The sequence below is a fragment of the Kogia breviceps genome, chromosome X (genome assembly GCF_026419965.1).
Source record: "Kogia breviceps isolate mKogBre1 chromosome X, mKogBre1 haplotype 1, whole genome shotgun sequence".
NCBI lineage: Eukaryota > Metazoa > Chordata > Mammalia > Artiodactyla > Physeteridae > Kogia > Kogia breviceps.
In genome coordinates, this window is record NC_081330.1 from 116274911 (window position 1) to 116300293 (window position 25383).

General features: G+C 42.2%; 1 pseudogene; it reads left to right on the top strand.

The window, feature by feature from the left end:
- LOC131748215 (sharpin-like) overlaps positions 1-18165 on the top strand; it is a 106954-nt pseudogene extending 88789 nt beyond the window's left edge.
- Positions 18166-25383: the final 7218 nt, after the last annotated feature.

Consider the following 25383-nt stretch of genomic DNA (forward strand, 5'->3'; position numbering starts at 1 on the left):
AACCACCCAAGATGAAGTGGCGATGGATGTTAGTGAATGGCTCACAGCCCCTGCCACAGAAGGCGAGTCAAGACCTTGTGCCTTGCTTGGGCTGAGTCCCCCAGAGTTTTCCTGGGAAACCTAGAGTAAAGAGAAGATCAAAGAAGACAGGGCTAGTTTCTCCCTGTGGTAGATTGCCTATTTTGGCCCCATTTCATCACAACTTTCTGCATCGATACCCTTGCCAAGGCCTCATCCTTCGCAGAATATACTTCTCTGTACCTTTCCTGTCATTTTGGCCACGTGACTTGCTTTGGCCAATAAAACGAGGCAAAAGTGATAGTGTGCCAGTTCCAAGCCTAAGCCTTAATATAACCTGTGTGTTTATACTTGCTCTTTTGTCTTTTTACCATCACGAGAACAACATGCTCAGGCCGGCTCACTGATCCCAGTAGGAAGATGAGAGAGACACAGAGCAAAACCAAACTGCCCCAGTTAAACCCAGCTTAGACTAGGCAATCGCCAGTCAACCCCTAGATGTGTGAACCAAATACCCAGTTTTGGTGTGCTGAGATTCTGTGCGTGTTTGCTGTGCAGCATCATTACTGTGGCCATAGTTAACTGTGACACCACCCCCGGCCCCAGCTCACCGCAGTTCATTGTCACACGGCCAACGGTACGCTCAGATATGCTGGGCTGGGGACTGCAAGTTCAGTCGGCATCTTCAAACTAAACGTCCTGCTGATTTTCAGGTAAAGCCAAATGTGAGCTGCCTTCTAGAATCCACAGATGCCCAAGAAAGAAGACAAACGTTCCTCTTTGCCAGCTGATTAAGTACACGATGCTGCTAACTGCATCATATTCAAAACCTCATAACTCCTAACATGTTCCATGAAAGAAGCAGATGTCATCTTGACAGGATTTCTTTGTTTTCTCAATAGATGCTACAAGAGGTGCCCATGCTCTCCAGAGCAGGCAATTTATCAAGAGATCTACATTATGCAGTGTTTTATTAATACATTTTATGCAGTCATACTCATTTCAAACAAAGGTATCTTCTGTCTAATTGTTTTTGCCTCTTATCTGATGGGAGCATTATTTTAGAACAACTACATCAATCCAAAAGTTATCTTGAGTATAAAATGTAAAGAGACTAAACAAAGTGCTTCTACCTATAATGAAGTGTCAGAAACTTCCTGAGTCTGACAGCTTTACCTAGAAATTGAAAATAACATTTTACCTCTTCCCCCCTCTGTAATATCATTTTTCTTTTTAAGCAGGAAGGCATTAGACGCCATGGAATTCACAGAAGAATATACAGTAAAACCAGCCGCAAACCTGCCTCATCTTTTTCAGCTGGCAGGTGGCATGTTCAGATGTACCCAATGGGACCATCTCTGACCTGCCCTCACCCTCCCGTTTCTACAAACAAAAGGCCTGCCCTCCCTTTTTGTGAAACCGCTTTCACTCTGTGAAGCCCTCCCTCTGCAGCACAGAATGCAGTAAGCAAACAGGTTTGAATCTGTACATTACTGCAGCCAACAGAATGCACTCCCCAGACTTACTGGGGGCCTGGGCGCCGCTGCTGTGCTCTGAAAGCCACCGGGGCATTTCTGTGGGGGCTATGTCTCCCACAGGCTGCTCCAAGCCAATGACTGATCAGCGCCGCAAGGGCACTAAGGGCAGCCTGCTGCTAGGAGACAGGGAATACCTCTGATGGCCAGTGTTGGCTGGAGGACACCCTGGCAACCTTGCCAAGCCTGTCTGTGACTGCACCGCAGCCTAGGATGCTTCCACCCACCCTCTCACCCCACCCCCTTCCATCCTGGTCACCCTTGCACCGTGGTCTGACAGCTCGCTGAGCCTTGCCCAGCTCCCTCTCCATTTTCTTTCACGGGCATTTCTCTTAATCAGAGCCTTGCACGTTTTCTTGTTGTTTGGGGGTTTTTTCTGCCACGCCAGGCGGCTTGTGGGATCTTAGTTCCCCGACCAGGGATTGAACCCGTGCCCTTAACAGTGAAAGCGCTGAATCCTAACCACTGGCCACCAGGGAAGTCCCGACCAGATGCTCAGAGGAGAATGGTCTCTCTGCTCTTAAGGAAACCTACTCTCACGTAAACCTGATGAACTTTCTGGATAGCCTACTATTAAATTCTCTGCTTTTGCTTATTATAATTGTTCTTTATAATTGATCACAACAATAAAAACCTATCTCTTGGTTGCTATTTTTGTAATAATCAGAGAAAATACAGTCATCCCATTTACTTCCCATGTTTCAACATGACCTAACATGCACTAAATACGATTACACGCCTCCTTTACTTCAGGGTCTCTATGGTGTAGACGGTCTCCCAGAGGAGAGGGGCCTTCAGTCGGCGGCAGTAAGAGGGTGGGAGCAATACACAAGGGCTGGTAAATACCTGAGTAGGTTGGTAACACTCGATCATGGCACAACCCAACTTCAAAACTGCATTCTCCTCTTTTCCAGACAATACGGTCCAAACTCCTTGACATGATATATAACTCCTTTACGACAGCCAAGGTCCTTTGTAACTGGTCCCACTTAACCTTCCTCGTCCCGCCACCTCCTGCCACTTTTCAATGCTACCCTCCAGGCACCTCACTCTTACTAATTCAAATGACATTTGAGGAGTAAGAGCTCCTGCCCTGCTCGATCACGCTAGTGACAAGCTGACTGGGGAGGCAGGGAGGACAGCACTGGCTGGCTATAGGGGGAATACGGTAAGGAGAACTAGCATCTGAACGTGGCCTAATAGCTATGCATTCTCACCCTGTCTTTTTTTTTTAAGGCAGCTGATCATCTTGACACAGTTTTTTTTTTTCCTTACAAAAGTAACAGTTTCCCCTGGCTATCAGTCTCCACATGGACAAATACCTGTTTTCCAAATGGTTTTTAGTTAGCAACTCACAGGGCAGCATTTTTATCACATCCCGAAGGAGAGTGACTAAAATATTCTAATAGTGATTTCCCTAACCAATGTGCAAGAGCTACCTGAACAAAAACTCTTGGCGGGACCTCGTCTTGGACCCTGCCCTAGCCCCGAAACCTTTTCTGGGATGCCACATGACTCCTTATCAAGATTCGGTCTACATAAGACTCTTCCTGTTCTGTTCGAATGCCATGTTCCATGTTTCCCCGCTTCCTGATGTCACTGCTCCCTCTACTATCTCTACTCTGAGAAGCCATGTCCTATTCTGCACCTCAGTGACAGACTACCCCTAGTTCTTGTCCAGATGGTTCTTGATTTCTCCTTGGGTCTTGGTGACTGTTCATCCCCTCAGTGCCCAGCACACAGGGCCCCGTGACACCATTCCAGGAAAATGGTCCCAGATCAGTGTGTGGAATAAGTAGAATCAGGCAGGAATTGGAAGGAGACTGGAGTAAAGGCTATGTTACTGTTCCCAGATCATTTTTCAGCACCATCCCATTCCTTCCATGGAGCCTTATCTACCAACACTGAGAATATCTCCTGCATCTCTAAGGTTCAAACATCACCCAGGTCATCTATGAATGAGGCCTCCACATAGGCTGTGGGCCTGGAAAGATAAAAGAATAAAAACATTTTAGAGAAGTATTTCTTCACCAGAGCCTTTATCTAAGAAACCTATTTCCTCAAAATGCAATCCATTGAAAGACAGTTCCGTAAGTCTTTAAGAGCTGCTGTTATAAAAGAAACTTTACTTCCATGGTCAAATAAGTCTCGAAAACTGTGGCTTAAACAAAGTTAGTAATTTTCTTCACTACAGGACTTCTCGGAGCTCTTACTGCACTAACAGGAATTATGAATCAGCAAAAAGGAAATATAAGATGAATCCGTTCTCAAACATATTCGGTGGGAACTCCCGGCTCGGGGTCTCTTCCCTCCGCCGTCACGGAAGTGCCCCAGAGCCAGAGGGGAGGGTGGCCTCACTGAGGCTGCCGGCTCTGGAGGGGCTCCAGCGGCTGACGCTGCGACAGTCGTGGGGACGGCGGGACGGCCATCTGGATGAAAGGCTCTAGGTGCTGCAGCCAGGAGTCAGTGCTGTGCCTCAGACGTGGGAGAGCTAACTTCAGGACACCGGACCACGAGAGACCTCCCAGCTCCACGTAATATCAAATGGCGAAAATCTCCCAGAGACCTCCATCTCAACACCAAGACCCAGCTTCACTGAACGACCAGCAAGCTATAGTGCTGGACACCCTATGCCCAACAACTAGCAAGAGAGGAACACAACCCCACCCATTAGCAGAAAGGCTGCCTAAAATCATAATAAGGCCACACACACCCCAAAACACACCAGCAGATGTGGACCTGCCCACCAGAAAGACAAGATCCAGCCTCATCCACCAGAACACAGGCACCAGTCTGCTCCACCAGTAAGCCTACACAACCCACTGAAACAACTTTAGCCACTGCAGACAGACACCAAAAACAATGGGAACTACGAACCTGCAGCCTGTGAAAAGGAGACCCCAAACACAGTAAGATAAGCAAAATGAGAAGACAGAAAAACACACAGCAGATGAAGGAGCAAGATAAAAACCCACCAGACCTAACAAAGGAAGAGGAAATAGGCAGTCTACCTGAAAAAGAATTCAGAATAATGATAGTAAAGATGATCCAAAATCCTGAAAACAGAATAGAGAAAATGCAAGAAACATTTAACAAGGAACTAGAAGAACTAAGAGGAAACAAGCAACATTGAACAACACAATAAATGACATTAAAAATACTCTAGAAGGGATCAATAGCAGAATAACTGAGGCAGAAGAACGGATAAGTGACCTGGAAGATAAAACAGTGGAAATAACTACTGCAGAGCAGAATAAAGAAAAAAGAATGAAAAGAACTGAGGACAGTCTCAGAGACCTCTGGGACAACATTAAATGCACCAACTTTTGAATTATAGGGGTCCCAGAAGAAGAAGAGAAAAAGAAAGGGACTGAGAAAATATTTGAAGAGATTATAGTTGAAAACTTCCCTAATATGGGAAAGGAAAGACTTAATGAAGTCCAGGAAGTGCAGCGAATCCCATACAGGATAAATCCAAGGAGAAACATGCCAAGACACATATTAATCAAACTATCAAAAATTAAATACAAAGAAAACATATTAAAAGCAGCAAGGGAAAAACAACAAATAACACACAAGGGAATCCCCATAAGGTTAACAGCCGATCTTTCAGCAGAAACTCTGCAAGCCAGAAGGGAGTGGCAGGATATATTTAAAGTGATGAAAGAGAAAAACCTACAACCAAGACTACTCTACCCAGCAAGGAGAAGTAACACCTGACACTGCAGAAATAAAAAGGATCATGAGAGATTACTACAAGCAACTATATGCCAATAAAATGGACAACCTAGAAGAAATGGACAAATTCTTAGAAATGCACAACCTTGCGAGACTGAACCAGGAAGAAACAGAAAATATCAACAGACCAATCACAAGCACTGAAATTGAAACTCTGATTAAAAATCTTCCAACAAACAAAAGCCCAGGTCCAGATGGCTTCACAGGCAAATTCTATGAAACATTTAGAGAAGGGCTAACACCTATCCTTCTCAAACTCTTCCAAAAGACAGCAGAGGGAGGAACACTCCCAAACTCATTCTATGAGGCCACCATCACCCTGATAGCAAAACCAGACAAAGATGTCACAAAGAAAGAAAACTACAGGCCAATATCACTGATGAACATAGATGCAAAAATCCTCAACAAAATACGAGCAAACAGAATCCAACAGCACATTAAAAGGATCATACACCATGTTCAAGCGGGGTTTATTCCAAGAATGCAAGGATTCTTCAATATATTCAAATCAGTCAATGTGATATACCATATTAACAAATTGAAGGAGAAAAACCATATGATCATCTCAATAGATGCAGAGAAAGCTTTTGACAAAATTCAACACCCATTTATGATAAAAACCCTGCAGAAAGTAGGCATAGAGGGAACTTTCCTCAACATAATAAAGGTCATATATGACAAACACACAGCCAACATCGTCCTCAATGGTGAAAAACTGAAACCATTTCCACTAAGATCAGGAACAAGACAAGGTTGCCCACACTCCCCACTCTTATTCAACATAGTTTTGGAAGTTTTAGCCACAGCAATCAGAGAAGAAAAGGAATCCAAATCGGAAAAGAAGTAAAGCTGTCACTGTTTGCAGATGACATGATACTATACATAGAGAATCCTAAAGATGCTACCAGAAAACTACTACAGGTAATCCATGAATTTGGTAAAGTAGCAGGATACAAAATTAATGCACAGAAATATCTGGCATTACTATACACTAATGATGAAAAATCTGAAAGTGAAATTAAGAAAATACTCCCATTTACCACTGCAACAAAAAGAATAAAATATCTAGGAATAAACCTACCTAAGGAGACAAAAGACCTGTATGCAGAAAATTATAAGACACTGATGAAAGAAATTAAAGACGATACAAATAGATGGAGAGATAGACCATGTTCTTGAGTTGGAAGAATCAACATTGTGAAAATGACTCTACTACCCAAAGCAGTCTACAGATTCAATGCAATCCCTATCAAACTACCACTGGCATTTTTCACAGAACTAGAACAAAAAATTTTACAGTTTGTATGGAAACACAAAAGACCCCGAACAGCCAAAGCAATCTTGAGAACGAAAAACGGAGCTGAAAGAATCAGCCTTGCTGACTTCAGACTATGCTACAACACTACAGTAATCAAGACAGTATGGTACTGGCACAAAAACAGAAATATAGATCAATGGAACAGGATAGAAAACCCAGAGATAAACCCATGCATATATGGTCACCTTATGTGTGATAAAGGATGCAAGATTATACAGTGGAGAAAAGACAGCCTCTTCAATAAGTGGTTTTGGGAAAACTGGACAGGTACATGTAAAAGTATGAGGTTAGAACACTTCCTAACAGCATAAACAAAAATAAGCTCAAAATGGTTTAAAGACCTAAATGTAAGGCCAGACACTGTCAAAGTCTTAGAGGAAAACATAGGCAGAACACTCTATGACATAAATCACAGCAAGATCCTTTTTGACCCACCTCCTAGAGAAATGGAAATAAAAACAAAAATAAACAAATGGGACCTAATGAAACGTAAACGTTTTTGCACAGCAAAGGAAACCATAAACAAGACCAAAAGGCAACCCTCAGAATGGGAGAAAATATTTGCAAATGAAGCAACTGACAAAGGATTAATCTCCAAAATTTACAAACAGCTCATGCAGCTCAATAACAAAAAAACAGAAAACCCAATCCAAAAATGGGCAGAAGACCTAAATAGACATTTCTCCAAAGAAGATATACAGACTGCCAACAAACACATGAAAGAATGCTCAAAATCATTAATCATTAGAGAAATGCAAATCAAAACTACAATGAGATATAATCTCACACCGGTCAGAATGGCCATCATCAAAAACTCTAGAAACAATAAATGCTGGAGAGGGTGTAGAGAAAAGGGAACCCTCTTGAACTGTTGGTGGTAATGGAAATTGATACAGCCACTATGGAGAACAGTATGGAGGTTCCTTAAAAAACTACAAATAGGGGGCTTCCCTGGTGGCGCAGTGGTTGAGAGTTCCCCTGCTGATGCAGGGGACACGGGTTCGTGCCCCGGTCCGGGAGGATCCCACATTCCACAGAGCGGCTGGGCCCGTGAGCCATGACCGCTGAGCCTGCGCATCTGGAGCCTGTGCTTCGCAACGGGAGAGGCCACAATGGTGAGAGGCCCGCGTACTGCAAAAAAAAAAACCAACTCCAAATAGAACTACCATACGACCCAGCAATCCCACTCCTGGGCATATACACTGAGAATACCATAATTCAAAAAGAGTCATGTACCAAAACGTTCACTGCAGCTCTATTTACAATAGCCAGGACATGGAAGCAACCTAAGCGTCCATCATCAGATGAATGGATAAAGAAGATGTGGTACATATATACAATGGAATATTACTCAGCCATAAATAGAAACGACACTGAGTTATTTGTAGTGAGGTGGATGGACCTAGAGTCTGTCATACAGAGTGAAGTAAGTCAGAAAGAGGAAAACAAATACCGTATGCTAACACATATGTGTGGAATCTAAAAAGAAAAAAAAATGGTTCTGAAGAACCTAGGGGCAGGACAGGAATAAAGGTGCAGATGTAGAGAATAGACTTGAGGACACGGGGAAGGGTAAGGGTAAGCTGGGACGAAGTGAGAGAGTGGCATGGACATATATACACTACCAAACGTAGGGTGGATAGCTAGTGGGAAGCAGCCGCATAGCACAGGAAGATCAGCTAGGTGCTTTGTGACCACCTAGAGGGGTGGGATAGGGAGGGAGACGCAAGAGGGAAGTGATACGGGAACATATGTATAGCTGATTCACTTTGTTGTAAAGCAGAAACTAACACACCATTGTAAAGCAATTATACTCCAATAAAGATGTTAAAAAAAAACATTTGGCTATGGAAGCCATGTTTTGTGTTTTCAATGAAGACCTACTGATGTCTTGTATAGCCTAGTGTTCAGAAGATCATGGTTTGGGAAACACTAACCATTATAAAGATAATATCCTTCAGTCACAGATTACATAGGGGGGTAAAAATGATGAAAGACAGTTGCTGAAAGGCCATGTTCCTTCCCTACCCCAAGCGACCCATACAGTCCTTCCCCACCATGGGAAATTGATATTGCTCTGCGTTTCCACACTTCCAGCAATTCAGTTTGGCTAGAGTGACCTTGAGAAAGTTACAAACCTATCACAGGCGTGGTTCCTTCATTTATGACAGCTGGCCATAAAGATGTACCTTCCCACTCTAGTTCCCAAAGCTGTAAGAATTAATGGAGCCATTCCTAAGGAGTGATGTGAATTCCTTGGAGAAAGTCTCTTATGTAAATACAAGGTACTGTCATCTGAAATGCTATGGATTTATGCCCTGGACTACACAGTGACAGCCATGCACAGGGAGCATTCCATTATTTTCAATGCCACAGAAGCCTGATCAACACATTAGCCTCTCAGCCACTGTCATTTATAAATACCATCCTCCCAAATACTGCCTTTTCACATGACATCCATATTTCTTCCTCTGTGAACTGATAAAATGTGGCAGCAATATACCCATGAAAGCCAAGACTCTTTAATATTGAGTTGGCCAAAAAGTTCCTTCAGGTTTTTCTGCAACATCTTATGGAAAAACCTGAACGAACTTTTTGGCCAAGCCAATATTTCAGCATTACTGTTTCTAAGGGATAGAAAAGGTAAAGGACTTGCAGTGTGGGATGCATATATATTACAACATTTACTTTCACAATAGAAGGAGGGGCCAACATAGATAGGGTGAATTAGGTCCTTCATTATTTATGTAAATTGGCCTTTGAGACCTAATGCTTAAGTATTTAATCACATGAAGGGAAAATTGAAGCAAGATTTCAAATTAACTTGGCATAAAAATATATTAATTACATCAATGAACAGAGAATGCTTTGGTGGTGTGGATGTGTGGTATTTGAAACACTGGTTCAAACTGACTCAGATAATTTTTACTGCAGACCAGTTTTTTTGTATGTTAAAAAGTGAGCCAGGGCTTCCCTGGTGGCGCAGTGGTTGGGAGTCCGCCTGCCGATGCAGGGGATGCGGGTTCGTGCCCCGGTCCGGGAGGGTCCCGCGTGCCGCGGAGCGGCTGGGCCCATGAGCCATGGCCGCTGAGCCTGCGTGTCCGGAGCCTGTGCTCCGCAACAAGAGAGGCCACAACATTGAGAGGCTCACGTACCGCAAACAAAACAAAACCAAAAAAAGTGAGCCAGACAAAAGAAGTATAGATAGTAGGGTAATCATAAGCATGAACAAGATGTCTTTTTTTTTTTAAGTAACAGCAACAGAGGTGGAAAACACATGATGTTGACTGACTAATGTAAACTTCGCCAATGTCATGTTGGTTGTAGGTGACCATGAGCTAAGTGGATATGGAGTGTCTGACTCAGAGAAAACAACTGGTTACATTCATATTATAATCTTTCAGGGATTCTTGTGCTTTGTACCTAATTTATTCTTGTGTCTTACCTGCCCCAGGGAATCCTTTGTTAGAGTTGAGTTCTTTCTTCAGCATAAATATATCCTTCCCACCTTGAGATCTGCCATCTCCATTACCACAATCTTTCCTGTGCCCAAAAGGCATTTTATCTCCTAACGTATAATCTTCCTTTTGTCCCCACTCTACCTCAAGAAAAGTTCCTCAATCCTTTGGAGACTAAATGACAACTGAGAAGTAAAACAGAAAAACAAAAAACACCTCTCACTGTCCCTTCAGTTTTTCTTAAAAACACTCACTCAGCTTAGACTCCAGGGCAGTTCTTGAACTCTGCCTTGTCACTTCCACACATACCTCTTGGTATTGATCTTAATCTAAAATCCCAGAATGCCCCTCTAGAATGAACGTCAGCTTAAAACATTCATTCTATTCCTTTCAATTCTCTGAAATATCCCCATTAAATATTTGCACAGCCTGAAAGAGTTGTCAGATGATACAGGTGGAGATGAGTGGTGCTTAGGGAATTTTTAATCTTTTTTTAAAGATTTCTCATTTTTTTAAATATTTATTTGGTTGCTCTGTGTCTTAGTTGCGGCAGGTGGGCTCCATAGTTGTGGCATGTGAACTCTTAATTGCCACATGCATGTGGGATCTAGTTCCCTGACCAGGGATTGAACCTGGGCTCCCTGCATTGGGAGCACAGAGTCTTATCCACTGTGCCAGCAGGGAAGTCCCAGGAATTTTTAATCTTAAATGAATTTCTTGCTGCCCAAAGTAGCTATTTTACGTGGCAAAAGTCAATAAATCAATCCTCCTCTGTCATCATTTAATTCAGTAACTGGTATAAAAATAGCCCATGTATTGCTATAGAAAACTGAGCCTAGTCCTTTCATTATTTTTAGTTCCTTATGACATGTAGACATAGAGATCTTGACAAAACTTGTGATGGGGCAAGAAGTTCTATAAGACCTATAGAAACCATTGGCATTCTCAAAGTACATGGAAAGAAATAGCTACTTCAATGTAATCAATAACGCTTTGGATTTCCTGCAACATTTTGTGATGCTCAGTCATTCATTCAGTATCTGTTGAACACTTACTAGGTAGTGCTGCTGGCACCATGCCAACTGCTCCTTGCAGAATCAACAGCCAAACCACACAGAATGAATCAGGGACCATAAGCTGGTGCCCTGAGCAGTTTTATTTGTTAGGAGACAGATACACACAGAGGCACATACGAATTTTCACTTGAATTACCTTAAAGCAGTGTATGCACTCCCTAGTTTAGCCCCTGACCTACTCTTTCTACTATATCATATCCAGTAAGATTAGCCTATTTAGGTAATCTCTCTGGCCCCATAAGCATTCAGATATACAACCTGTGATTAATTAATAATGGCAAAGTAGTGTGATACCAGCAGAGAAGATGGAAGGGCGGAGAGGTCTCTGGGAACACCCACAAGGGAGCCAGTTGCTTGGCATGAAAAATTTGAAGGAGACCACTCGAAGAAAATAATGTGTTTATCCCCGTTACCTCCCACTACATAATGTTTCTATTCAGTGAAGCTCTATTTATTCCAATATAATAGAAGGACAATGTTTTGACCTTAATTTCCCAGTTAAACTTATGTTACCTCTTTAAACTTTCAAATCAAAGCTCTTCTGCTTCTGACTCCCACTTGTGATATAGGGAGTGAAAAGGAGCACTGCTCTTATGCAGATAATGAAAAAATAACCAAAATTACTTCAATTTTATGACTTTTTCCAAACCTATCAGACAGCTGAAGTCACAGAACAACCAAATGACAGTGGCAAGGATGCAGAGCAACCAGAACTCTCATACGTTGCCGGTGGGAATGCAAAACTGTAGAGCCAGTTTGGAAGACAGTATGACAGTTTCTGACAAAGTTAAACATATACCAACCCTAGGTACCTGCAATCACAGTCCTACATATCTACCTGAAAGAAATGAAAATTTATGTTCACACAAAAACCTATACATGAACGTTTATAGCAGCTCTATGCATAATCACCAAAATTTGAAAAGCCAGATGTCCTTCAACTGCTGAATGGAAAAACAAACTGTGGTACGTTCATACAATGAAATACCACCCAACAATTAAAAGGAATGTGTATATGTATGACACCCCAGTCGCAATGTTTACATCTAAACACCCAAATCTTGGTTACTAAATACCATTCTCCAATAAAAGGAACTAGGGCTCTGTGAAGAACCTGATTCCAGGGCTTTGGCAAGGAAAATACAAGATGAACCTAGAGCACGTTTTTGTACCAGAAAGTAAAGAAGTGCTCCAAAAAATTAGAAAAAGAAAAAAACAAGGATGAAGTCATGTTGAAATGGCATGGGAGCCAACCTGAAAGAGCTCCCAATGGCCAAAGTTGGAACAACTTGAACAAGAAAATAAATACAGTATTGGAATATAATCCTAAGAATAAATATTCATGAGTCCATGCTGATCGACACAAATGAATAAAAAACTAAACAGGGGAGAAGGAACAGCTCTCTCATAGAGAAGAATTCTAATTAAATAATACAGAAGGAATGAAGAAAATAAAAAATAAACATTACAACACCACATTAGTAATTGCTGCAGGCAAGATCCACCAAAGGATGCTAAAATTAGTTTCCAAAAGTTTTAAGTAGAAACAAGATACTTGCTTAGTCTCAAAGTATCTCTCCAAGGACTTCCCTGGTGGCGCAGTGGTTAAGAATCCATCTGCCAATGCAGGAGACATGGGTTTGAGCCCTGGTCTGGGAAGATTCCCACATGCCGCGGAGCAACTAAGCCCATGTGCCACAACTAATGAGCCTACACTCTAGAGCTCACAAGCCACAAGTACTGAGCCTGTGTGACACAACTAATGAAGCCCATGCGCCTAGAGCCCGTGCTCCGCAACAAGAGAAGCCACCGCAATGAGAAGCCCACGCACCACAACGAAGAGTAGCCCCCGCTCACCACAACTAGAGAAAGCCCAAGCACAGCAACGAAGACCCAACTCAGCCAAAAATAAAATATAAATTAAAAATTTTATTTTAAAAAAAGTATCTCTCCAAAATATTTCACAATTACAAAGAGAAAAACAGTTAAGTTTATAGTCAAGAATACTGGTAGATGCCACCTGACAGATTAGCCAAGTGATCAAGATTAACATCACCAGTAATACATGTGAGCATCATGTACCCTGTGACATGCTGTACTGAAAAGGGCACATCACCTCTGTGTCCTCCTTCTTGAGAATGCATAGTTTCAATCTAATCATGAGAAAACATCAAACAAACCCCAAATGAGGGACCTTCTACAAAATGACTCACCAGTACTCTTCAAAAGTGTCAAGTCATAAAAGACAAGAAAACAGTGTGGAAATGTCAGACTGAAGGAGACCAAGGACACACAACTAAATGCAATATGGAACCGTGTGTCATATCCCAGAACAGTAAAAGGATGCTAGGGGGAAAAAAATGGTGAAATCCAAATAAATTCTTTAGTTTAGCTAATAGCACTGTAACAAGTTTGATTTCTCAGTTTTCACAGTTGCTCTATAGTTTGCTAAGATGTAATATGAGGGGAAATTGGGTGAAGGGTATATGGCAACTCTGTACTATTTTTGCAACTTGCCTGTAAGCCTGAAATTATTTCAAAATAAAGAAGTTAAAAAGCAACAATAAAAAAAATCAGAGTTGCGTGGGCTTCCCTGGTGGCGCAGTGGTTGAGAGTCTGCCTGCCAATGCAGGGGACACGGGTTCGTGCCCCGGTCCGGAGGATCCCACATGCCGCGGAGCGGCTGGGCCCGTGAGCCATGGCTGCTGAGCCTGTGCTCCGCAACGAGAGAGGCCACAGCAGTGAGAGGCCCGCGTACCGCAAAAAAAAAAAAAAAAAAAAAAAAAAAAATCAGTGGTGTAATTCTTAAGCTCCTGTGACTGTCTTTTCCAACAATGGCTCCACTCGCTCTTCCAGAACCTTGACACTCCCTTATCAAGAGGTGCATTCTATTTACCCTCCCCTTCAACTGGGGACTTTAAAGTCCTGGGCAGGACTTTATTACAACTACAATAAATAGAGACACTGCATGACTTCTGAATCTAGGTCATAAAAGGTGTTGCAGATTCTACATGGCTCTCTCTCTCTAGATACTCACCCATGGAAACCAGCCACCATTTGGTGAGGAAACCCAGGCCACATGAAGAAGTCACAAGTATACGTTTCAGCTGAAAGCCCCAGCTAACAGCTAAGCCAACAGCCAGACCTGTGAGAATGCCTTCAGATTATTCTAGCCCAACGCCTTCAAGCTGTCCCATCAGTCACTGAGTGGAACAGAGAAATGCTGTCCCCACTGAGCCCTGCCCAAACTGCAGATTTCTGAGCATAATTATTGTTGTTATTCTTGTTACTGTATTAAGCTACTAAGGCTTGGGGTGATTTGTTATGCAGCAAAAGAAAACTGGAACAGCTGCCCTAAATTGATATGATTAATTGCTATTGGAAGATACTGGGTTTTACATCCACTGCAGACCTTAAAAGAAAGCTTTACTCACGACGGTAAAAAGAGAACTCATAACTGGTGTGATTTAGGTAGCACTTTTTGCCATTTTGTTTTTGCAGTGATTTCTTTTCCAATACGGTATCCCTTTCCGAAAGAGATCGATATGACATTAAGTTATTAAGACACAGCCTAAGGGTGTATTAGACTTGTGTTTGGCTAGATCTCATTCTAAGCACATGCATATTCATGTCCACCTATTCACTTTCAGAAATGTCATCCCATTTGTCAGTTAATAAGGAGCAAAGTGGTCAGTGTCCTCAATTTCTCCCTTTCCTCTGTGCCCTAAACTCGCCCTTTAAGTTAAAATCTCTTGCCTTCTAAGTAGAGCTGGGACCACACAAATAACCGTCATTTGCCTGCAAAGGTATGTTTTAATGGTCTTCAATTGGATTTTTTCTTAAGTTGGTCAACTTGCACACTAAGAAGTATGTTGAAAGTGGAAAAGCGAGACACATCATCTTACCAGTAAAACATGCTTATATCAAAGATACCAAATAATAGGTCAATAACCATCTTAGGACTATTTGAGAACCTCTTTTCCTTACAAAGTTCCTAAGTCTTAATTTTCACAATTAAGTTAAGTTACTACCTTGATCTTAAAGAAATTACAAAATACATTATACCATCTTTGAGATATTAACGTGGAGAAATAAAACAGGGAATTATCAACGCTTATTTTTCTTCCTGATACAATTAAGGAACGGACTAATATTCTAGGGATGTACATTACAAAATTATTTTGCTCTTATCTATGAGATTAAAGCGAAGCATGTTTCAGCGTACCTTCTTTGAAGTCGCTCTTCCATCTAAGCTCACAACAGTCTCTTGCTTTTTTCTACTTTGAGAGCGAGGAAAACAGCATCAAAAAGAAAAAAAAGATGGCGTTTTAAATCAGAAACACCTGAGTTTGAATCCGGGTTCTCTGTCAGGTATTTGCTACGTCAGTGGTTCTCAAAATTTTAACGTGCATCAAGATCACCTGGAAGGCTTGTTAAAACACAGATTGCTTGCGGCCCAGCCCAAAGGTTTTGATTCAGTATGTGTGCGATGGGGCGTGAAATCTGTATGTCGTACAAGTTTCCAGATGATGCTGAGTTGTACGCATGTGAACAAATTACTCCTTGGTTTGAATCTCAGATGCTGCTGCTGCAAACAGAATTGTAAAGTTTCTACCTACACCATAAATATTCATTTCCTTTCCCTATATTAGTCAATACCCATGATAAAGGTTCAGCGTCCCTTTCCACAGTTCTGAAACCCAAACACTTCAGAAAACAGAACTTTTTTTTTTTAGGTTTGGTTTAAATTCGTTTGGCAACAAACCTGGTCTATTAACAGTCTTCATTTATTATGTATTGCCTTTACTTTATATCTCTTTATTATATGTATAGTTTGGTTACTGGGTGCTGTGGCCCTACCCCACTAGAATTGTTACATATTATATAGGCTATAAAACTATACTACCTTTCTAGAGGAGGGAAAATGTATGAATCCTGAAGTCCTGGCTCTAAATGTTTTGGATAAGAAACTGGTGACCTGTCTTTAGCACTTTAACATATTTATATATTTCCTTTGATTTATTTAGTTATTTTCAGCTTTCTCAACTTGATTATAAATCCCTCAAGAGCAGAATCATGTCTTGTGTGGCAACCCTCACACCACCTACTATGCACTGAATGTGAAGTATGTGCCAAATAAATAACCACTGCTTTGAATTTATTGACCCTAACAAGATTTGAGTAAAAGACTGACATGATTCCATAGTATGAGACTCAAAAAGGAAAGATGAATCAAAAACATTGCAGGGTTCTCAAAACTGCAATTCTGACTATAATCCCCATAATCCCAAATGATTCTGACAAGAAGAAAATGTGACAGTGACATTTCTGCTCTTCTTTGCACTTGTCACACATCGTATCTCAAGCATTGAAATCGGGCCATGTTTCTGCTCACCTTCTTAAGGACCTGTGCCCTGTTAACTCCCATACGTCTATTTGACCTCTCTGTCCTAATGGCTCCTTTCCACAAGCCTTTGCCTTTGCTCAAAACTGTTGCATCTTTAAAACTGAAAGAGAAAGAAAGCATGTTATGCACAGAGGAACAAAGGTGTTGTTACTTGAGGTGTATTATCCATGAGAAGGTGACAAATTCCATTTGTGATCCAGGAAACAAAAGTGAGGTTGGCAAGCAGGGTAAGGACAGTCAACAGGATCCACCTAAAGAAGCTTGCAAAGATGCTGCAAGGGCCAGAGTGCTCATTCAGAAGGCAAACTTTGATGGGAAACTAGACACCAGGCACCTGGATCATGAGTGGGGCGGCACGACAAAGCCCGTCCAGCCCGGTTCGCTTTATCTGTCAGTCCATACGTAGAGATTTTTGGTCCTAAGGTCACGACTCTTCTATAACAATCCCTCTAACACTACATCCCCACATCCAGAAAAGTCCCCTTGAATCTAAAAGCCCAAATAAAGAAAAAAGCAGCACTATTCACACGCCAAAATGCTGACACAGAGCGGCCAAGGCCACGGAAGCGGGCTCGTGGGGCGGGCCCGCGGTGCTCCTGGCCGTGCTCGCCGCGGTGAGGCCGCTGGGCGCGGGGTCAGACGCCGAGGCGCAGCTGCGGAGGCTGCGGCTGAGCGCGGACGCCGAGCGACCAGGGCGCTTCCCGCTGGAGCTGCTTGGCGCGGGGCCCGGGGCCGTCAGTTTGGAGCGGCCCAGGGAGTCAGTCTCTTACACCGTCCGAGGCCCCATCCAGCATGAGCTGCAGCCTCCACCAGGAGGGCCTGGGACTCTCAGCCTGCACTTTGCCAACCCTCAGGAAGCTCAGCGGTGAGCAGCCCTGGTCCGAGGTGCCACCGTGGAAGGACAGAATGAGGAGCTAGCAGGGCGCCTGACCCAGGCCAGAGAGGGTGGGGATGAGAAGCGGGCAGCCCAAGCAAGAGGCAGCCATCCTGGCCCAGCATCAAGTGGCCCTCAGCATCCAGCTGCAGGAGGCCTGCTTCCCTCCCGGCCCCATCAGACTACACGGCACAGCTGAAGATGCTGCAGCCTCTGCCCATGTCTCACTGCCAGTCCACCCCCACTGCACCATTGGGCCCTCCATGAGCAGATATTCTCGGAGTTCGGCTTCCCACCGGCTGTGCAGCGCTGGGTCATCGGGAAGTGCCTGTGTGTCCCTGGATACAGCCTTGCTTTCTATGGGGGCCAGCGGGGCCGGGACTCTCAGCCCCCGCCGAGAAGCCCCAGGACGCAATCCTCAGCACCCCCAGAAGATGGATGCGGAACTAGGCCACCTGTTTCCTTAGTCACTGGGGCCGCCCCAAGCCCCTCAGCCAGCTGGCTCCAGCCTCCTCAACGCCCTTCAGCCCGGCTGGCCCTGCCCTTCCTGCACCTTCATCAGTGCCCCAAAGCTGACCCGGCTGTGAGATATGCAGCACCCAGAGGCCCCGGCCTTGGGACCCCCGTCCCACAGCCTCCACCCAGCAGCTACTAAAGGCCACAAGGAGAGACGATGGCCCTTCCCTTCCAGGCCCAAGGTCCCTGGAGCCCCTCCTGAACCTCTCAGGGAACCTCTGCTGACTACTCACGGGAAACAAAGCCGGAGTTGCAGGGGAGGGGCCGTGAGCTGGAGTCATTAAATACACTTCTAAGCCAAAAAAAGAAAAAAATGGTGACACAAACAAATTCACATTCTCATCAGGACTGGTCCATTCTGCAGGATCAAGAATTTCACAGGCCATTGCTTTGGCTGGACCACAAAGAACCTCCCCTCCAGATATACCAAGTGCAGCAGTGGGTTTTCAAATTAACACTTATTGAAATTTAAAACCTCTTCTTTTTCTTAAGTTTTCCTGGTACTATCTATTGACCTTCACAGCTGGTATTCTGGGTAATACACATATGATTGCAAAGGCAAGAAAAAAAATAAGAGAACAGAGCCATGGAGAGAGATTGAGACAGACAGAGAGAGAAGGGGGTGGGGAGGAGAAGATACAGAAAAGATTAGGATTAGCTATAGGAAATCACCAATACTCTCTCTTTTTTTAATGTATGAAAATGAAGATTTCGTATAGTTCAACTTAAACATAAATACCTACTCCCACGTTTTTATAAGAAAAGAAAAAAGAGAGAGAAAGAAACAAGACGCAATATACATAAGGATGATCTAGACGTATACAGGCCCTGCATCTCCACACTGCTGACTCTGCTCATCCACTTTCGGAGCCGAAAACCCAGTGGCCATTGTGTGCTGGGTCATGATTTAGAGAATCACAAGAAAGGAACGTAGGCTTAAAAAGAGCCACATCAAAATGAATGGCTGAAGGGCCACAGGTTAGTCCCATGTCTTCAGAGTTGCCACTCCTTTTAGATTCTTAACTCAGACTGTTGATGGCCCCCTTTCTCGGAGACCGTGCTAAAATCCACCACTGCGATCCGGAGCATTTGCTCTCAGTGCCGTCTTCCCTGCAAAAGGCCCAGGCCTCCCCTGCAATATCAGTCTGAGTGGCCAGGTGCCCACGGACTGATAAAAGCACACACTTCCCTTCCTATTTCTTTATTTGTTTCCTGGGTGAGGCTAGACTGCTTCCAATTTTGCCACTTGACAATTTGGCTTCTGTCAGACTCAGTGTCTCTCACCTCAGGGAGAGGGAAACGAGGAAAGGAAATGGCAATAACTTCTTTCTTCTATTTTTCCTCCAAAAGCGTCTTTTTCTGACACTCCACTTTCAGTTAGTTGAAAACTGGATCCTCGCCAGGGCTGAGAATGAGGAATGTGTTGTCATCGCCTGGGAGAATAAATTGGGCAGGACTCCTCAACTCTGGCAGATCGTGGCACTTACCTGGGGTAGCTGTTTTCAAGCACACATTCCCAGGCCCCTACTCAATCAGGATCCCCCAGCATCTGTCTTTTTTTTAACATCTTTATTGGAGTATAACTGCTTTACAATGGTGTGTTAGTTTCTGCTGTACAACAAAGTGAATCAGCTATGCATATACATATGTTCCCCATACCTCCTCCCTCTTGCTTCTCTCTCGCATCCTCCCTATCCCACCCTTCCAGGTGGACACAAAGCACCGAGCTGATCTCCCTCTGCTATGCTGCTTCCCACTAGCTATCTATTTTACGTTTGGTAGTGTATATATGTCCATGCCACTCTCTCACTTTGTCCCAGCTTACGCTTCCCCCTCCCCATGTCCTCAAGTCCGTTCTCTACATCTGTGTCTTTATTCCTGTCCTGCCCCTAGGTTCTTCAGAACCATTTTTAAAAAATAAGATTCAATATATATGTGTTAGCATACAGTATCTGTTTTTCTCTTTCTGACTTACTTCACTCTGTATGACAGTCTCTAGGTCCAACCACCTCACTACAAATAACTCAACTGTATTTCTTTTTATGGCTGAGTAATATTCCATTGTATATATATGCCACATCTTCTTTATCCATTCATCTGTCAGTGGACACTTAGGTTGCCTCCATGTCCTGGCTATCGTAAATAGCACTGCAATGAACATTGTGGTACCTGACTCTTTTTGAATTATGGTTTTCTCAGGGTTTATGCCCAGGAGTGGGATTGCTGGGTCGTATGGTAGTTCTATTTGTAGTTTTTTAAGGAACCACCATACTGTTGTCCGTAGCAGCTGTATCAATTTATATTCCCACCAACAGTGCAAGAGAGGGTTCCCTTTTCTCCACACCCTCTCCAGAATTTATTGTTTGTAGATTTTTTGATGATGGCCATTCTGACTGGTGTGAGGTGATACCTCATTGTAGTTTTCATTTGCATTTCTCTAATAATTAGTCATGTTGAGCATCCTTTCATGTGTTTGTTGGCAATCTGTATATCTTCTTGGAGAAATGTCTATTTAGGTCTTCTGCCCATTTTTGGATTCGGTTGTTTGTTTTATTGATATTGACCTGCATGAGCTGCTTGTAAATTCTGGAGATTAATCCTTTGTCAGGTGCTTCATTTGCAACTATTTTCTCCCATTCTGAGGGTTGTCTTTTCGTCTTGTTTACACTTTCCTTTGCTGTGCAAAAGCTTTTAACTTTCATTAGGTCCCATTTGTTTAATTTTGTTTTTATTTCTATTTCTCTAGGAGGTGGGTCAAAAAGGATCTTGCTGTGATTTACGTCAGAGTGTTCTGCGTATGTTTTCCTCTAAGAGTTTTATAGTGTCTGGCCTTACATTTAGGTCTTTAATCCATTTTGAGTTTATTTTTGTATAGATGTTAGGGAGTGTTCTAATTTCATTCTTTTATATGTAGCGATCCAGTTTTCCCAGCACCACTTATTGAAGAGGCTGTCTTTTCTCCACCGTATATTCTTGCCTCCTTTATCAAAGATAAGGTGACCATATGTGCGTGGGTTTATCTCTGGGCTTTCTTTCCTGTTCCCTTGATCTATATTTCTGTTTTTGTGCCAGTACCATACAGTCTTGATAACTGTAGCCCTGTAGTACAGTCTAAAGTCAGGGAGCCTGATTCCTCCAGCCCCGTTTTTTTTTGTTGTTGTTGTTCCTCAACACTGCTTTTGCTATTTGAGGTCTTTCATGTTTCCATACAGATTGTAAAATTTTTTGTTCTAGTTCTGTGAAAAATGCCACTGGTAATTTGATAGGGATTGCATTGAATCTGTAGATTGCTTTGGGTAGTAGAGTCATTTTCACAATATTGAGTCTTCCAATCCAAGAACATGGTCTATCTCTCCATCTGTTTGTATCATCTTTAATTTCATTCATCAGTGTCTTACAGTTTTTTGCATACAGGTCTTTTGTCTCCTTAGGTAGGTTTATTCCTAGGTATTTTATTCTTTTTGTTGCAATGGTAAATGGGAGTGTTTCCTTAATTTCTCTTTCAGATTTTTCATCATTAGTGTATAGGAATGCAAGAGATTTCTGTGCATTAATTTTGTATCCTGCAACTTTACCAGATTCATTGATTACCTCTAGTAGTTTTCTGGTAGCATCCTTAGGATTCTCTATGTATAGTATCATGTCATCTGCAAACAGTGACAGCTTTACTTCTTCTTTTCCGATTTGGATTCCTTTTCTTCTCTGATTGCTGTGGCTAAAACTTCCAAAACTATGTTGAATAAGAGTGGGGAGTGTGGGCAACCTTGTCTTGTTCCTGATCTTAGTGGAAATGGTTTCAGTTTTTCACCATTGAGGATGATGTTGGCTGTGGGTTTGTCATATATGGCCTTTATTATGTTGAGGAAAGTTCCCTCTATGCCTACTTTCTGCAGGGTTTTTATCATAAATGGGTGTTGAATTTTGTCAAAAGCTTTCTCTGCATCCATTGAGATGATCATATGGCTTTTCTCCTTCAATTTGTTAATATGGTATATCACGTTGATTGATTTGAATATATTGAAGAATCCTTGCATTCCTGGAATAAACCCCACTTGATCATGGTGTATAACCCTTTTAATGTGCTGTTGGATTCTGTTTGCTCGTATTTTGTTGAGGATTTTTGCATCTATGTTCATCAGTGATATTGGCCTGTAGTTTTCTTTCTTTGTGACGTCTTTGTCTGGTTTTGGTATCAGGGTGATGGTGGCCGCATAGAATGAGTTTGGGAGTGTTCCTCCCTCTGCTGTATTTTGGAAGAGTTTGAGAAGGATAGGTCTTAGCTCTTCTCTAAATGTTTCATAGAATTCCCCTGTGAAGCCATCTGGACCTGGGCTTTTGTTTGTTGGAAGATATTTAATCACAGTCTCAATTTCAGTGCTTGTGATTGGTCTGTTGATATTTTCTATTTCTTCCTGGTTCAGCCTTGCAAGGTTGTGCATTTCTAAGAATTTGTCCATTTCTTCCAGGTTGTCCAATTTATTGGCATATAGTTGCTTGTAGTAATCTCTCATTATCCCTTGTATTTCTGCAGTGTGAGTTGTTACTTCTCCTTTTTCATTTCTAATTCTATTGATTTGAGTCTCCTTCCTTTTTTTCTTGATGAGTCTGGCTAATGGTTTTTCAATTTTGTTTATCTTCTCAAAGAACCAGCTTTTAGTTTTATTGATCTTTGCAAATGTTTTCTACATTTCTTTTTCATTCATTTCTGATCTGATCTTTATGATTTCTTTCCTTCTGCTAACTTTGGTGGGTGTTGTTCTTCTTTCTCTGATTGCTTTAGCTGTAAGATTAGGTTGTTTATTTGAGATGTTTCTTGTTTGTTGAGGTAGGATTGTATTGCTATAAACTTCCCTCTTAGAACTGCTTTTGCTGTATCCCATAGGTTTTGGATCATCGTGTTTTCATTATCATTTGACTCTAGGTATTTTTTGATTTCCTCTTTGATTTCTTCACTGATCTCTTGGTTATTTAGTAGTGTATTGTTTAGCCTCCATGTGTTTGTATTTTTAACAGATTTTTTCCTGTAATTGATATCTAGTCTCATAGCGGTGTGGTCGGAAAAGATACTTGATACGATTCCAATTTTCTTAAATTCACCAAGGCTTGATTTGTGACCCAGGATATGACCTATCCTGGAGAATGGTCCATGAGCACTTGAGAAGAAAGTGTATTCTGCTGTTTTTGCATGGAATGTCCTATAAATATCAATTAAGTCCATCTTGTTTAATGTATCATTGAAAGCTTGTGTTTCCTTATTTATTTTCACTTTGGATGATCTGCCCATTGGTGTAAGTGGGGTGTTAAAGTCCCCTGTTATTATTGTGTTACTGTCGATTTCTCCTTTCATGGTTGTTAGCATTTGCCTTATGTATTGAGGTGCTCCTATGTTGGGTGCATAAATATTTACAATTGTTATACCTTCTTCTTGGGTTGATCCCTTGATCATTATGTAGTGTCTTTCTTTGTCTCTTGTAACAGTCTTTATTTTAAAGCCTATTTTGTCTGATACGAGAATTGCTACTCCAGCTTTCTTTTATTTCCATTTGCATGGAATATCTTTTTCCATCCCTCACTTTCAGTCTGTAAGTGTCCCTAGGTCTGAAGTGGGTCTCTTGTCGACAGCATATATATGGGTCTTGTTTTTGTATCCATTCATCCAGTCTGTGTCTTTGGGTGGGAGCATTTAATCCATTTACACTAAAGGTAGTTATCGATATGTATGTTCCTATTCCCATTTTCTTAATTGTTTTGGGTTTGTTATTGTAGGTCTTTTCCTTCCTTGTGCTTCCTCCCTAGAGAAGTTCCTTTAGCATTTGTTGTAAAGCTGGTTTGGTGGTGTTGAATTCTCTCAGCTTTTGCTTGTCTGTAAAGGTTTTAATTTTTCCATCGAATCTGAATGAGATCCTTGCTAGGTAGAGTAATGTTGGTTGTAGGTTTTTCCCTTTCATCACTTTAAATATGTCCTGCCACTCCCTTCTAGCTTGCAGAGTTTCTGCTGAAAGATCAGCTGTTAACGTTATGGGGATCCCCTTGTTGTTTTTCCCTTGCTGCTTTTAGTATTTTTCCTTTGTATTTAATTTTTGATAGTTTGATTAATATGTGTCTTGGTGTGTTTCTCCTTGGATTTATCCTGTATGGGACTCTGCGTTTCCTGGACTTGATTGACTATTTCCTTTCCCATACTGGGAAGTTTACAAATATAATCTCTTCAAATATTTTCTCAGTCCCTTTCTTTTTCTCTTCTTCTTCTGGGACCCCCTATAATTCAAATGTTGGTGCGTTTAATGTTGTCCCAGGGGTCTCTAAGACTGTCCTCAGTTCTTTTCATTCTTTTATCTTTATTCTGCTCTGTGGTAGTTATTTTCACTATTTTACCTTCCAGGTCACTTATCCGTTCTTCTGCCTCAGTTATTCTGTTATTGATTCCTTCTAGAGAATTTTTAATTTCATTTATTGTGCTGTTCATCATTGTTTGTTTGCTCTTTAGTTCTTCTAGGTCCTTGTTAAACGTTTCTTGTATTTTCTCCATTCTATTTCCAAGATTTTGGATCATCTTTACTATTATCACTCTGAATTCTTTTCAGATAGACTGCCTATTTCCTCTTCATTTGTTAGGTCTGGTGGGTTTTTACCTTGCTCCTTCATCTGCTGTGTGTTTCTCTGTCTTCTCATTTTGCTTAACTTAGTGTGTTTGGGGTCTCCTTTTCACAGCCTGCAGGTTCGTAGTTCCCATTGTTTTTGGTGTCTGCCCCCAGTGGCTAAGGCTGGTTCAGTGGATTGTGTAGGCTTCGTGGTGGAGGGGACTGGTGCCTGTGTTCTGGTGGATGAGGCTGGATCTCGTCTTTCTGGTGAGCAGGACCGTGTCCAGCATTGTAGCTTGCTGGTCGTTGAGTGGAGCTTTGTCTTATCGTTGAGATGGAGATCTCTGGGATAGCTTTCGCCATTTGATATTACATGGAGCTGGGAGGCCTCTGGTGGACCAATGTCCTGAACTCGGCTCTCCCACCTCAGAGGCTCAGGCCTGACATCTGGCTGGAGCACCAAGACCCTGTCAGCCACACGGCTCAGAAGAAAAGGGAGGAAAAAAAGGAAGGAAGGAAGGAAGGAAAGAAGGAAGGAAAGGAGGGAGGGAGGGAGGGAGGGAGGAAGAAAGGAAGGAAGGATAAAATAAAGTTATTAAAATAAAAAATAAATTAAAAAGTAAAAAGTAAAAAAAAAAGAAAGGAGAGCAACCAAACCGAAAAACAAATCCACCAATTATAACAAGCACTAAAAAACTATACTAAAAAAAGAAACGGACAGACAGAACCCTAGGACAAATGGTAAAAGCAAAGCTATACAGACAGAATCACACCACACAAAGAAGCCTACACATACACACTCACAAAAAGAGAAAAAGGAAAAAAATATATATATATATATTTAAAGAAAGGAAGAGAGCAA